The sequence below is a fragment of the Gossypium hirsutum genome, chromosome A12, assembly GCF_007990345.1.
Source record: "Gossypium hirsutum isolate 1008001.06 chromosome A12, Gossypium_hirsutum_v2.1, whole genome shotgun sequence".
Taxonomy (NCBI): domain Eukaryota; kingdom Viridiplantae; phylum Streptophyta; class Magnoliopsida; order Malvales; family Malvaceae; genus Gossypium; species Gossypium hirsutum.
Genome location: NC_053435.1, coordinates 102,945,431 through 102,962,429, shown reverse-complemented (window position 1 = coordinate 102,962,429; position 16,999 = coordinate 102,945,431). Strand labels below are relative to the sequence as shown.

General features: G+C 32.1%; 1 long non-coding RNA gene across 1 annotated transcript; it reads left to right on the top strand.

Moving 5' to 3' along the window:
• Window positions 1-14,999: 14,999 nt before the first annotated feature.
• Window positions 15,000-15,929, top strand: LOC107943049 (uncharacterized). The gene is made up of 2 exons (XR_001695956.2): window positions 15,000-15,706; window positions 15,823-15,929. It is a non-coding gene; the product is annotated as an uncharacterized lncRNA (long non-coding RNA).
• Window positions 15,930-16,999: the final 1,070 nt, after the last annotated feature.

The window sequence follows — 16,999 nt, the reverse complement described above, 5'->3', positions numbered from 1 at the left end:
GAAAACATAACCCGAGAGAATGGAATGAGGAGTGCGAGGTGGCCTTTGATAAGATAAAACAATATTTGTCTAGTCCTCCAGTGCTGTATCGCCAACTCCGGGAAGACCATTGATATTGTATTTGACTGTGTTCGAAAATTCAATGGGTTGCGTACTGGGGCAACACGACGAGCCAGGAAAGAAAGAAAAGGCGATCTACTACCTCAATAAAAAGTTCACTGAATACGAGGCAAAATATTTGTCTATTGAAAAATACTGTTGCGCTCTGGTTTGGGTAGCTCGGAGACTTAGGCAATATATATTGTATCATATAACATGGTTAATTTCAAAGCTGGACCCAATAAAGTACATGATGGAATCACCTGCACTCTCAGGAAGAATGGCACGGTGGCAGATCTTACTATCAGAGTACGACATCATCTATGTGAGTCAAAAGTCAATAAAAGGAAGCGCAATAGCTGACTTTTTGGCGACCCGAACAATGGATGAATATGAGCCATTGAGATTTGAATTCCCGGATGAAGATTTGATGTGCATTACAGAAGAAGAATGCGAGTCACCAAAAGAGAAGTCATGGAAGATGAGCTTTGATGGTGCATCGAACGCATTGAGGCAAGGGGTTGGAGCAGTCTTAGTATCGCCAGAAGGGAACCATTACCCACTCACTGCCAAGTTGAACTTCTTCTGTACTAATAACATAGCAGAATATGAGGCATGTATCATGGGACTTCGTGCACCTATTGAACGAAGCGTCAAAACTTTAGAGGTATACGGAGATTCAGCCTTGGTGATTTACCAAATCCGTGGAGATTGGGAAGTGAGAGTCTCGAAACTGGTTAAATATAATGATCTAATGGCAGAATTGATTAAAGAATTCGAAGAAATAACTTTTAATTACTTCCCACGAGAAGAAAACCAGTTAGCTAATGCCCTGGCCACGTTAGCTTCAATGTTAAAAGCGAGTAGAGAAACTGAAATAATGCCTCTTCAAATGAGCATATATGAAGTCCCTGCCCATTATTTCAGCATTGAAAAGGAGCCAGACGGACGGCCATGGTTCCATGATATCTTAGAATATATCAAGAATCAAAAGTATCCTGAACAAGCAAATGAGAACGACAAAAGAACTACCAGAAGAATGGCAGCGGGATTTGTTCTTGATGGGGACATCCTATACAAAAGAGGAAAAGATCAGGTGCTCTTGAGATGCGTGGATGCTGTTGAAGCCAGAAAAATACTTGAAGATATCCATGAAGGAATTTGTGGGACACACGCTAATGGTTTCACTATGGCCAAGAAGATTATGAGACTCGGTTATTACTGGCTGACGATGGAAAGTGACTGCATTAGTTTCGCACAGAAATGCCACAAATGTCAAATTTATGGTGATAAAATTCATGTAGCTCCTTCGCCCCTTCATGTCATGACTTCTTCGTGGCCTTTTTCTATGTGGGGCATGGATGTTATAGGGTCAATCTCTCCAAAAGCTTCTAATGGACACCATTTCATTTTTGTGGTCATTGATTACTTCACAAAATAGATAGAGGCCGCATCGTTTGCCAATGTGACGAAGACTGCAGTTTGCAGGTTTTTGAAAAAGGAAATTATTTGTCGATATGGTTTGCCTGAAAGAATCATTTCAGATAACGCCTTGAATTTGAACAACAAGATGATGAAAGAAGTGTATGAGCAATTCCAAATAAAGTATCATAACTCCTCACCTTATCGCCCAAAGATGAACGGAGCTGTTGAAGCAGCCAATAAGAATATTAAAAAGATTATTAGGAAAATGACCGAGACATATAAAGACTGGCACGAGAAGCTACCATTTGCTTTGTATGCATATCGTACATCTGTGCGGACATCTACGGGAGCAACTCATTTCTCTCTGGTCTATGGAATGGAAGCTATGCTACCCATCGAAGTTGAGATCCCCTCCCTACGAGTCTTAATGGAATCAAAACTAGAAGAAGCAGAATGGGTTCGAGCTCGATATGACCAGTTAAACCTTATTGAAAAAAAACGTCTGAAAGCAGTCTGCCATAGACAGATGTACGAGAAGAGAATGATCGCAGCCCATGACAAGAAAGTACGGCCAAGAGAATTCCATGAATGAGAACTCGTGCTGAGAAAGATTCTCCCAATACAAAAAGACTTCCGAGGAAAATGGGCGCCAAATTGGGAAGGTCCATACGTCGTAAAGAAGGCATTCTCGGGCGGAGCTTTGATTCTCACCGAGATGGATGGGAAGGAGTTACCGAATCCAGTGAACTCAGATGCTGTAAAGAAATATTATGCTTGAAAAAGGAAACCAAGATGAAAACCCAAAAAGGGTATCCTAAAAAAAAAGGGTGATCAAGTTGAAAACCCGAAAAGGGTGTCTTGATTAACAAAAATGAATAGGATGAAAACCCGAAAGGGCGTTTTAATGAAGCAAGCACTGGCTTAAAAAGTAAGGCATTTTGAACGGTGGGTCAAATAGTGAGACTATCGTATTTGAAACATTTCTGAAAGCTCGAAATCTTTTACGCAAGAAGCCATGCTCGAAAAGATTCTTGATTGAGGATCGTGGAAGTGTTCATGCATTGAATATCTAGAGCATTTGTATTCATTCAATGCAATCCCTTTTCTCTTTATGACACTCTTTTACTATCATTGGTTAACTTTCTTTGTTTGCTACATTTGAAATGAATAAATGTGAGGTATCCTTTTGTCCCTACCTAACCATTTTCATGCATCTCATTATGTGGTTCATTTACATGATAAATAGTGAAATGACATACTCTAAACAAAAGAAATGTTAAGCATCACCCGGGTAAGAATTTAATAAGTACAAGAATCTCAAAGTAAGGACAAAGTTCAACCAGGGGCAAAAGAGTGATATTTGAGAAACATTGGTTACTCGTGAAACTTGAGGACGGGTACAGGGCCTAAAGAGGAAGTCAGGAGCTGAAGTAATGAATGCAGATCATCACGAAAATCGTGACGAAAAAGGGATATATGACAAACATGCCTAAAGCTCATAGCTTAATCATGTAGGCATAAAATCATTTACGACAAACATGTGCATATCATGATAATATCATGCATGACATATACAGGTACTCCAGTAGAGCAAGAGGATGTGATGATAGCTGAAAAGACACATGAGTTCCTCCAGATGACATGTTTTGGTATTCTGATGTTTTACTTCTGCTTTTCAAATTCAACTCATATTGCGAGAGGTGAGTTGAGCCTCAGGGCACGCTGAGGTATTTTCAATTTCTGCTTCTGCTTTTCAAAAAAACCAACTCATGTTGCGAGAGGTGAGTTGGGCCTCAGGACACGCTGAGGTAATTTCAATTTATGTTTGTCAAAAAAATCAACTCATATTGCGATAGGTGAGTTGAGCCTCAGGGCACGCTGAGGTATTTTCGATTTCTGCTTTCCAATTTTTGCTCTTCAAAAAAAAATCAACTCATATTGCGAGAGGTGAGTTGAGCCTCAGGACACGCTGAGGTAATTTCAATTTCTGTTTGTCAAAAATCAACTCATATCGCGAGAGGTGAGTTGAGCCTTGGCTCACATGCTGAGGTCTTTTCAATTTCTGTTTTTCAATTTCTGTTCGTCAAAATCAACTCATATTGCGAAAGGTGAGTTGAGCCTCGAGGCATGCTGAGGTATTTTCAATTAATGTTTTTTCAATTTATGCTTTTCAAAAATCAACTCATATTACGAGAGGTGAGTTGAGCCTCAGGTCACATACCGAGGTATTTTCAAAATCTGTTTTGCAAATTCTGTTTTAAAAAATCAACTAATATTGCGAGAAATGAGTTGAGCCTTTGCTCACGTGCTGAGCTATTTTCAATTTCTATTTTTTATGAGTCAATTCATATTGCGAGAAATGAGTTGAGCTCAAGATCACATGTCAAGTAAAAAATAAAGATTAGAGCTAATGGAAGACACCAGATTTAGTCTCCCTGAAGTTGCAGCGGGGCTGATCGAAGATACAAATCTTGCCTTTCTAAAGTTGCAGAAGATCCAAACCTTATCTCACTAAAAGCGATAGAAGAACAAAGTGAAGCTATAGAGCTTATCTTTCTAAAGTTACAGTGAAACAGATTGAAGCTACAAGTCATATCGAAAGATGCAATGGATTGAACCAAAGCTACAATACGGTGGACTGGAAAGAGACTACCTGAACAAGAAGAGCACCAAAGAAGTCAAGACTCAGCAAGACCAGACAAAATTGGCCTCTCTTTATGTTTTTGCTCTATTCTCGTTACACAATAATGAGCAAAGAGGGGCAGCTGTTGTAGGCCAATTTTGGCCTGTTTACAATCAAAACCAAATGACCCATTTAAATTGCCCAGGCCCAAATACAAATACCCAAAACCCATTTACAACCCAAAACCCAAACTAACCTAAACACTTAAACCCAACACCAACCCAAAACAGTGAAGCCCGATAGGCCCAAAACTCTAAAAAATTTTGGAAAGCCAGAAACCCTAGGGTTTCTGGCGCCGTTGCCCCATGTGCGCCTGACACTGCTCCACCATGTCGGCCATCACGCCCCGCACGTGCTGAGCCATCACACACCCCACCGTCCGTGCCCATTCCCTGCAATCAGACAAGACAGAAGCAATAAAAAAATAGGTGAAAAAGGGTTATAAAAACCCAAATCAAAAACTGTAACGGGGGGCTCTTTTCTTTTCTTTTTTTTCCGACTAGATCAATTCGACTATTGCTATCAATACAAAAACAGTGTGTTTCCAGAATATAGAAAGAACAATCTCCACAATATTAAAAATCAGATTCAGCAACAAATCGCAGACACGAAAGGTTTATTATTTCTTTCTTTTCTTTGAAATCACGCATATATTGATAAGTGTTTCATTTTTCTTATAGATACACATAAAATATATTAACAAATACCAAAAAAATAAAAAGCAAAAAGTAAAAAAATAAAAAAAATAAAAAAACAAAAAAAATAGAATTTTGGCGACGGTCCGGTGATCGGCTCCCTGGCCGGAGTCCTCCGTTCTCCCTCTTCTCTCTTTCCCTCTCTTCTTCTCTCCCTTTTTTTTCTTTCTCCACTCACAAATGAATTTTTTTTTGAAATTGGGCTTATTTATAGCCCTCCGAAACGGCGTAGTTTTGGGGGCTGTACTTAAGCCCCAAAACGACGCCGTTTTGAGCCTCCGACCCGATTGTCCGACCCGCTCCAAGGAGGATCCGCGTGTTTTCTACGGAAGGGCTAATTGCACCTTTAGCCCTTCCGCTTTTTTTACGAATTGCAATCAAGTTTTCTTTTAATTATAATTCGGCCCTGTTGTTTTGTTCCGATTTCATTCTGGTCCCTCACGCTGCGCAGCGTTTTAATAGCTGGAAAATTGTGTTTTGGACCCCTTTAGTTTAGCGCGTGTTCAAATAAGTCCCTTTCATTTGTTTTTGTTTCTTTAAAATTTGTCTCAAACTTTCTATTTGCTTTCAATTTAATCCCTGCTTATCATTTTAGTATTTTGTTTATTAATTATGTTATCCTTTTACATATATATTTATTATTATACTACCTGTTATTATTAGTATTATCTTTAGGAATATTTTATTATTTTTATCATTATTATTACACTTATTTCTATTATATATATAATTATTATTTTTCATCCTTTTATAATACATTTATCATTACTGTTTATTATTGATCTTATTATTTTCATTATTATTACTTATTTTAATGATGTTATTACTTATTCACATATGTGTATATACGTATTTTATGTACATATTATTTTATTACTTATTTTTGTATATATACTATCTTATGTTTTTAGTCTTAATACTATTATATATATTTCTTGTATATTACATATATATATTTTTAATGTTATATTTTTGTATATTATGTATATATTATTATATCTATTTTTTATCCCTATTATTTTATTGCTAACACTAGTACATACATTTTATTATATGAATATATATATACTTTTATATATAGTATTATACGTCGTTATATTTATTATTATACCTATTATTTTCATTATTTTTACTTATCATTTTATTTTAATATTATTATGTATATATTTTTCATATATTTTATGTACATGTATTTTTCAATATTTATTTTATATATATGTATATATCACGTATATATTTTAACATTATTAGTCATATTTTTACTATCTTAGGTATATTTTTCGAACACTGTATATAGTATATTTCTAACGCTATTACTATTCATATATATATTCTTAATATTATATATTGTATGTATTTTCTTATTATATGTGTATGTATAGTATGTACGTATTCTTTAATATTATTATGTATTTTTAAATATATGTATATATATAAAAATTAGTACTTATATTTAGTATTACTATGTAAACGTCTTTCATATGTATATACTTTAACACTAATAGTTATGTATATTTTTATCACTTCATGTATATTTCAAATATTATATGTAGTATATTTCCTATATATTATGTACATACTCTTAATGTCATTCTTTTACATATGTATATTCATTGTGTTCTCGTATTTGATACTATTGTTACATTTAATATCGTGTGCATTGTCATTGTTTTTTAATATTATTGTCGTATGTATTATGTGCCTTGATGTATTTCCAACTATTTTCTTTCGTTTCCCGCCCATTTTTATATATTACCTCGTTGTTCATTATTTTAAAACGTTTATTCGTGTTTTTATTTATTTCAATAAGCAAGGCAACGTACCGATTTAAACACTATGTCATCGATTTCATCGCTATGTTGGGTGAATATCAAGTGACTCGTGTTAAAACGGTATGTCCTTCTCAAAAATCGAAAAAATTGAAAAAAGTGAAAATTCTTGTGTTTCAACTGGATTACGACTAAATGTTAGATTGAACTTGTATTTTTGAAAGTCAAGACAACACGTGTTTTATAAGATACCAATTTTGGGCGTCACGAGGGTGCTAATACCTTCCTCGTGCGTAACCGACTCCCGAACCCTAATTCTTTCTCTGGCTTTTCACGTAGACCTAAATTTAGCCTTCGTTTTTGTTCGAGAATAAATTTTCTTTTCAAAAAAGACGATATATTAGGTGTCCGATCACATCTACAAAAAGGATCGGTGGCGACTCCCTGTTTATTTAGCAATCAAACTTCAGTTTTCAAGTTTATAATAAATCGCCACAATTAGCGACCGAAAGCAAATTTTACGTCGCTACATACGTTTTGAATTCTGAAAATCTAGTCCTAACCCAAATGGTAAGAGTTGAATTGGTTAGGTCAAAATTTGCTATAAGTCTCATACTATGCGTAAGTTATGAATTTGGTCCAGGTTATCAAGTTTGATCATTTTTAATCTATATACTTTATTGAATTTTGATAATAATTTAAATGATAATCGTTAAATCCATAAATTAAAAATTTATGAGACCTTTTTATAATTATTATGTAAAATTCGTAAATTGACGTTGCATTATACATAAAATAATATGTTTATCATCTAATATTTTAAAAATAATAGAATCTAACAACTATTGTTTACCTCAGGAATTTTAAAATTCAAAAATTACAAAATAAAAACAAAAATAATTCAATAATAATTAAAATTTAACTAAATGAAAACGGTATAGAAGTAAAAATGATATTAATGACAGTCTAATTAAAATTCATTTAGTGAATTTGGCAGTAGTTTTTTTTTCCTTTCCTTTAAAAATGTTTTGTAAAAAGTCCCAAAATAATCGGCTATTAGGAAAACGAAAAATTATAACTAAGACGTACTTGTAAGGTACTTTTTTTGGTACATATTTAATAAAAGTAATTTTCATTTGTACTGCCTTACGTTTCCATGTATACGTACCGCACTTTTCTTCCACATAAAATCAACTTTGAACTCTTTTTTTTTTTCTCTCTTACTGAACCACAAAATAAAAATAAAGATTTACTTTTCCTTGAAAAGTTAATTTATAAAAAGTTCCAAAAATTGACCCTAAATATTAAACCCAAAATCAGCAAATAGCCACCAAAAATTCTAATTCCAGAGTTTTGAATATAAATATCATTTGAAATTTGGAAGGCCTAGGAATTAGCAGAGAGGCGGATGAAATTATTAGTTAAAAAATTAAATGATGAACTCTTTTAATTATATTATCTATAATTTCATTCAATTAAAAAAGAATGATTTAAAAGTTTAATTTAAATATATAAGTGTTTGACGTTCTTTTAAAGAGGTCTTGTAGTCTTATTGATAGAGACAAGCTTATGAGTGATATATTCACTCAATCGATATTTTTGTAATTTTTTAAGGTTTATTTCTTATTTCACCAAAAAATATTTAATTCAAATATACATATAATTTTTTTTAAAAATTCTCTTTTAATTAAATAGAAACATAAATAATATATTAAAAATAATCCATAAAATAATTTCCGATAGATAAAGTAATAATATAAAAGGTAATGGTTAGTGGAAATGAACTGTGAGAGCAGAGAGACGTGCAATGGTGGTCATGAAACTCGCACCGTTTGGATCTTTACACATTAAATTTTCACCTATCACTTTTTCCGGTAAAATTACTATTAAAATTCTTATATTAAGAGTTATATATTTTTTTATTAAGAGTTATATTCTTATATTAAGTTAGATAAAAAATTATATTAATTTTTTTGTTAAAATTTTCTTCTAATTCTAGTGTTAAAAATTAATATATGTATATCGGCATGAGATACATGTAGTATGCCGTATGTCACTATTTAATTATTTTGTTAGTAACACTAGTTTTTAACATTAATAATTAATGAAATTTTAGCTGAAATGATTAATTTATTTTTTAATTTAATATATAGAAAATAATTAATCTACTTTTTAAATAAACAAAATAAAATGTAATCTAATTTAAAATATAAGGGTCTTTATAACAATTTTACCAACTTTCTGAATTCTCTTTTAAGAGGATGACTGATATAAGCACTTAATGGGACGCATTTATTTTTTTTTATAACGTTCACGCGTCAGACTTACACATGCAAATAATGCAAGTACAATTTTATACACTTGCCCCCCAAAAAAAAAACCAACAAAATAAACTCAGCTCGGCAAAAAACTAATAACAATAATCGCTAGGGAAGCATATGCATGCATGAATGTGAAAAAAAGTTAATTAATTTATGGTATAGTTGGTGGGTGGAATATAAAACAAGGTCTCCGATTCCACCTTGTTCTTTTTTCTTTGCTCTGGTTCTAATTTCTGGCCTTAATTTGTTCGATTCTTTCAAAGATTTTGGCTTCATTAATTTGGAAAATATATATATATTATATTCTTCAGACATTTTCATGCTGGTGTAATTCTCTAAGAGTGTCATGTTTGGTTTATGTCACTTTCTCTAGAAAATATTATTTTTTCTATGTATACAATTATATTTGAGTAAATATGTATGGTTTTTCAGGAGATAATTAAACCCCAAAGATGAAGCAATTTCCTTATAATCTTAACCTTTTTCCTTAAAACTTTTTGCAAAAGCAAAAGCCATCCACCCAACTTCTATTAATGCAATTACTTCGATATATATATGTATCTTTGTGTTTGAATAATGCTTGAAAGCTATATATATATGTATATGATTTTATGACACCCAATTCCATTTTCAAGGGTGTGAGTGATGAATCTGATAACCCAAAATTTGACTAAATCAAATTAATTACCCTAATCTATATATATGGGAGCTGAAACTAAATTTTCATTGATACACACACAACAAGTCTAATCTTCAAATGGAATTGATTTGAGCCATTTGGAGCAATACCAAATACTCGTTGTGTCGTCATTGAAACATCAAATATAAATTTTGAGAAGAAAGTTAGAAGCAAATATGAAAAGAGTGTGATTCAAACAAGTTAGCTTAGATTTTGACATACCATTAAATTTCTTATGGTTTCAATTATTTTATTCATGTAAAACATCATGCATGATATCTTTTCAATGACTCTAATAATATTGCAACATATATATTATAACAAGCAAAATCCTATTTTTTGTATTATAAATGTTTTTTTTAATTCAAAATAGAAATTTTATGTTACACTTAGGTGTTCTGTTACATATTATTTTCCACAACTATATATATATAATATTAAAATTGTTACAAATATTTCTCAATATGATAATATATGCAACATTACGTAAAACATTTGCTGCTAGCTAATCATCAAATTTCTTGCAGTGCAAGGAAACATCACCTTCTATATGTCCGAATTAAATATATTGTGTAAAATGTTGAATCTAGTATAGTTTCCTAGAAGATTGACAATATTGATTTCTCCCTCTCCCAAATCTTGATCTAACACTGAGAAATATAAAAAGGAGGAGAGGTAGAACACTATATTCTGTCCCCAAAGATTACATGCTAAGATGGTAAAAGTACCATGGAGGCCCTTGTATTAGGAGTCAAATTACATTTTGCCCCCTTTACTTAAAAAATGGGTAAACTAGCCTCTGTACATTACATCAAAGAGTAAGTTGATCCTTCTATTAAAAAATCTATCAATTTTTATTGTTAAAATTTGGTTCCTATACATAAGCATGAGATACACGTGTTACTGTTTGATTTAATGTATAAGGATTTATTTGCCTATTTTTTAAGTAAAAAAAGCAAAATGTAATTTAAATTTTAATATAGGGACTTCCATGATACTTTTACGACCGATGTTCATCATATTCAGTGGCACAATATATATATATCTTAATTATAAAGAAAGTATAAGTTGATAAAGAAAAGGTTATCAACACTTTGTGGTGTGGCCCCTTGGGAAAAAGTGGGGGAATACCTCAACCGCTTTCTCACATTCCAATAGTAAAAGAAAGTTCCAATAGTTGGAAAATAATTGTAAGAATTTGGTGATCTAACTCAGAGATACTGAACTATTCATTGTGTGATTGAGAAAAGATAATGGTAACATTCATCTTTCCTTTTTTTCTTAAATCTTATAATATATATAGCCCTCTTAGGTGGGGAGAAACTTGAGCTAAAAGATAGATTCATTAAGATTTTGAACAAAAAGGAAGCGGGCATACAAACTTTTGGAGACAAAGATGGTTGTTTTCTTTTTATTAATTTCACTTGTTTTCTTATGAGCAATATAATGATAGAGGTGATGTGAGAATAATGGGTGTGTTTGGCCAAATTCCATATATCAAAACAGAAGGCTCCTCCCCTTACTAACACTACCCCTCACCGGCCACCGCCCCATTTCTCATAGCTTATAAGGATACATGTATTAAAGTCTTAAGAAGTTATCAAATTGCTTGAATAATTTAAAATATTTGTTTTCTTTGCCTCCACGTCATGATCTCCTTGACTGTCACTTTCATGCTATGATTCATGCTTTTCCTTCTCATCTATGGCACTTGGTTTTTTGGGGGGAGATATCCCCATTTCAAATCACTCTCCTACCTACATAATCTCTTGAATTGGACAAAAAAACAAGAGAAATTTTTTTAGAAAAATAAAGGTAACTTGAATAGATTTATCACTTGGAATCTTTTTTTCTAAATCTTGTGTTGTTCATATATACGCCTCATGAGGGGTTATTAATTAAATGGGGTTCTCATGTTTCAACTTTCTTATGGGTTTTCTGAGGCAGCTCCAACTCCCCATCACATGATGCACCATGCATTATTATTATTTTTCTCATCCAATTAAATTTTTTTTTCCAAAGTTCAAATTTCAAACCTCCTTTTCTATCTACTTTAATTTGGAGGTACAATATTGTCAAACAAAAATTGCCTATGTCCCACACACAATAAATAACCAATATTACTGCTGCTTAATGTGATTCAATTAAACAAGTATGTGGTTTGGAACATATGAATAATTTGTTTGTAGAATAATTTAGATTGAATGAATCCTAATTAATTAATTAATAATTAAATTTGCTTTCATTGCCTTCAAACTTTTCTTGCTTTATTGTAGAGCAAAGGTGGCAGTGGCAGACATTGAAAACTTGATTTCAATACTAATCAAGAGACTGTTTAATTGTGAGAGAAACACGCACAAATTGACCTGTAAATACACACATGCATAAAAATAAACGCTTCCTCATTTTCTTCAAAATTTGAATTAGTAGAATTTTACGGCCTGATTTTTTTTTTTTTGCAGAATTGTCCTTCATTTTATCTTAATTTTCATTTCAACTCCTTTACTTTCTTAAACATGTAAAAATTCAAAATCTAGTAATTCCAAGGTTAGTGATATTTCAACTATATCATATGACATGAATAAAGGGTAGATGAATCTAATCTCTAGCTATCTTAATCCAACCACCCATTTCTTTCTTTTATGGCAAAAATAATTAATAATCTAGAAGTAATGGTAAGACTATAGGTGTTGGATTTGAAGCCATACATAATTAAATATCACTTTTTTAATATATATATATATATATAAATAATTTGATTACATAACCATCTAAATTAAAACTTTGAATTCCAAAAATTACAATTTTGAAGATTATTCTTTAATTTGTACTTGGCAAAAAGAAAAAAATGGACACAAGATAAACGTATAAACCTTACAGCTGTGACAGAAGCAAAAAAATGTTATTAAATTACATTATGGTGATGAAGTAGTGAGAAAGGGAAAGCAGATTTGGGCCCACAGCTAGAACTACTGGGCTAAACTAATAGTAGTGAAAAAATTAGGGCAACAACATCACTAGCCGACCCATAATAGCACAGCAGAAATTAGGGCTAAAATAAAAATTGTCCTCTAATATATCCACCAACAAAAAGGGCCCCAACTCTTTTCTATTCAATTATGACGGTTGAAATCAAGCACATCATGTGCTCCACATGTGACTGGCCATAACACCATTAATACTCCCAAGTCTACGCTATCAGTACAAGCTTTTATATCATTTCCATCAATCCCTCCTACCACTCAGCTTTGACACATACTATATTTAAATCCACACCACTTAGTTTAATTTTAATTCAATTAAGAATATTATTTTTTATTTATAAAATAATAAATATTATTATGACTATATTTTTGACTCTTTATTTAAAGCTTATAAAAATAATTTAAATTTATAATAAAATTTACACATAATAAAATTTGAATCGAATATAATATGATCTTTCAAGTCTTAAATTTACGCCCAATTTCTCGGCTGTTGTGGACAGCTATTTTGGCCACACACACTTGTGTAGTTTTTTTTTCTTTCTTTTGTACCACTAAACTATTGGACTAATGGTAATTTTGTATATAAGTTCAAATGTTAGCATGTATTGCTATTTTCCCCTATAAGAATATGGTCAATTTATTAGTGGAAGTCTACTTAAATGTTGATTGGTTTACACAAGTTTGATGATAAAATTGAAATCCTTATCTGTTTCCTATTCATGAATTGAAATATTTCAAGAAATGAAGGGAAAAAGAAAAGGGTAAATGACAAATGATAAAATAAACAAATCTAGAAGTTGATCATCAAATCAAGTAATTATTTGGGGTAAAGCATGTGACAAAAATTGGGTAACCAAGATTTGGTTTGAGTTTTGGATCACTTAGATTTTTGTAGCTTCAATATAATTTGACATGTGAAACATGTTTCAATGTTTGATTTGAAACCACATTAGGCTAAACCTACCTCAAATGACTTGTATTTTTCTACAATCCCAATTAAGGCTATAGTAGTTGATGTTTGGTTGAGATAGAGCATTGTTATACTCTTCCACGTGTTATTAATGGGTGAATTATATGCTATATACATGTTCTTGTGAATCTTGAACCATAATTAATGTCATGGCGAACCTTTTCAAGATAACTTTTATTGAGTTTATGTGGGGTCTCAAACTTATTCATTACCTAACTATTCTAAGAGGTCATATCCTTGACCTACGCCATCACGTTACCGCTACTGCAAGGAAAATGGAATAATTTCACTGTCAATAAGCTCAGGACATGTAAATTCCTTTGTCCTCATATATAAGTTTCCTCACAACACTTTAAAAAGGAATCAATACCTTGAGATTCTCATCACCAATTCATCCAAGAACCACTTCTCAAACTATCCAACCACACTTTTGATATAGTGCCTCCGCCCCAAGCATCCATGGGTGACGAAGTAAAGTGCAAGTTTGGAAACAATGTTGAAATAGGAACGGCATGTGGTGTGGGACTTTGACAAAAGCAAACACAAGTTGAACTAGTGGCATTCAAATGGAATCTAGTGTTAACAATACATTCTAACCTATGATTCTTGGCTGCACTTACACGTGGGATGGCCTTTTTTTAAAAAGGAGAATATATTCATCTACATGTGTGGGTAATTTATTTATGATAAATAATAATTAGGATTGTTTCTTAGAAGGCTCCTATCATATCTTAAGCAACCTGACTTTGAATCAAAGATAAATAATGAAAAAGGAGACATTTGGTTAATTATTAAATATTGTTTTGTCTCATTTTCAATCTTATTAGTCATTACCCAAATGAGATCAGCCTCTTTTGGGCTTAAACCCTTGCGTCCAAACAAACCGCAAATCATGATCTAAGAAAAACACACAAAACTTCTTGCCTCATGGATTTGAAATCACAGAATTTGAAGCTGGGTTGATTCACAATAAAGAAAAAATGTTAAAGTTGATTGAGTTTTTAACTCGATTAGTATGGACATTATTGTTAATACAGGAAGACGTGGATTCAAGTGCGTTAAAGTGCATTATTTATGAATTAAAGAGTGACTATAATTAGTTGTAAATATTATGTCAAAAAAAGTAGATATGATTGAAATTATTAAAAAAATGTTTTGAAATCTGTTTTGACTTGTTAAAAAGGTAACTGTTTATATAAACATGAAATCTAAAAATAATATATTGCACCAACATGATGTAATCTCAAAATCAATGGTTTGACAAAGGGTAAGATGGGATATGAAGAAAGTGAATGATAAATAATTGAAGGCTTTGTTGGCGGAAAGAGGCTGCTGCATGACCCAATTTCTTCAATACCGATGAGTGATGAGAGTGGTCGGCCGTTGACTATTTACAATATATATTAGCAATGAAAATTGAGTGCCATTATATAAATGAAGGCAAGAGCCATAGGCGGCTGTTTGGAAGAAAAGAAAAAGAATGGAAGGTTGTAGGGTGGGATAGGCCCAGCTGGTCCATGTGTTGGAACCCACCTTGACCTGCACGTAAATGCCTCGAGTCTTATATAAAATCAAACTCAGGCCTGGATGTCAATTTTGGAGGACTGACTCAAACTAAACTTTAGTGCTGCCATTATCACAACAATATCATTTTAAAAAATAATAAGTATTTCCTTGTCTCCATCCAGATGTTCTATTTGTTTTTTTTCTTTCTTTCTTAATAGTAAAGAACTTCCATTCTAGAAAAAAAAAAAAACAAGTACAGCAGAAGCCAAAAAAATTCTCAATGGCAGAACCATGGGTCCAAAATTGGGCAAAACCCAGCCCTAAACAACAACAAACCCTAGTCATAAATTCAACCGTGGTTGTCATCGAAAGAGGAGGGAGAGAGATGCAAGAGGGTTAGGCTACGGCACTCGTTGTCAGCATGAATGCCTTTTATAGAAGACCATGCCACACCAAAGCTCTTAAAAAAGTGTTGTCAACTACCATAAAACTAGTCCAGAAGCGACGACAAATGAAAAGCTAACAGCCATCGATGCAATCTTAGGCTCCCTTTGGATGCAAAATAAGCCATGGTGAGATGGAATGTTGAGAGAATATTCCTTTTCGCTGTATTATTTTGATGTTTAGATAACTAATGGTGAAGTAGGGTTAAAAATTCTCATCTCACTCCTGGTTTCATTTTGGACAGGAGCTAAAGGTACTGTGGGAAAAAAAACACCTGGAGTGAAAAGCTATTTTCCCACTATGAGCTTCTTGTTTTTATTCAAGTCCAATAAAAAATAGATTTCTAATCTACTCCCTTTGATAGTTATTTTTTATTTGCACATTATCGTTAGTTATTTTTTATTCGCACATTATCGTTAAATTTGCATTTGAATCTATACACCTATTGTTTCTAATTTCATTGCTACTCTCATATTATTGTTAAAGTTACTACATTATTTTTAATCTCACATAAAGTAAGCACACTGTCTATCTAAATAAATAATATAAAAATACACATCTCAGTAAAAATGTGGTGATTACTGATTCATTACCTAATAAAAATGATTTTTGTAGTTTTTTATATTAATTTCTTGAAAAATAATGTAAATATAAAATTCTAAATTATGGTTTGAGTAAAAAATAAAATCATATAATGAATATGTTTAATATAGAAAGCAAGTTTAAGATTTTGTTTCTATTATTTATACAAAAGATATAAAAAGATAAAAATATTCTCAAAATAATATTATATATTTTATAAAGTAATAATATTTCAATTATTATTTAATTTAGTAGTGGATTAATTTATGATATAATAATAGCATAAATGGATTGCTGCCTAAGAATAAGAACTCAATTAAAACAACAACTATTGATCTTTTGATTGTTATACCTATATCTTTTATATTCTGAGAAAAATATATATAAAAAAAAGGAATTTACAGATTACCATCCAAATAACAGAAGTATTTGTTTTCAAAAATTAAATTTTCAGAAGTGATCGTCAAACAAGGGCTCTTGCTGAAAAAAATCAAAGAGAATGGACTCGCTTGGTTAGGGGATGGGATGGGATGGGATGGGATATGGGCTACATTTTTGGGCCATTCTCTCACCTTTGATATCTCAAGTCCATAACTTTCTCGCATTTTAAGTAAAACAAAGTGTTAAGTTTTTTAGATAAGGCGTAACACAATCATCAAATGGATCAAAATGAAGAAATAAAAGAAAAATGAGGCCCAAAAATTACAAATCCTGCTGGAATTAGATCTAGAAATTGATAACCAAGCTTTACTTCTTCCTTTGTCCTCCTCACCAGGACTCTTGGTTCAAACAGGAGGGATGCAAGTTGTCCATTCTGCGAGTTGGAAGCTGAATCCATC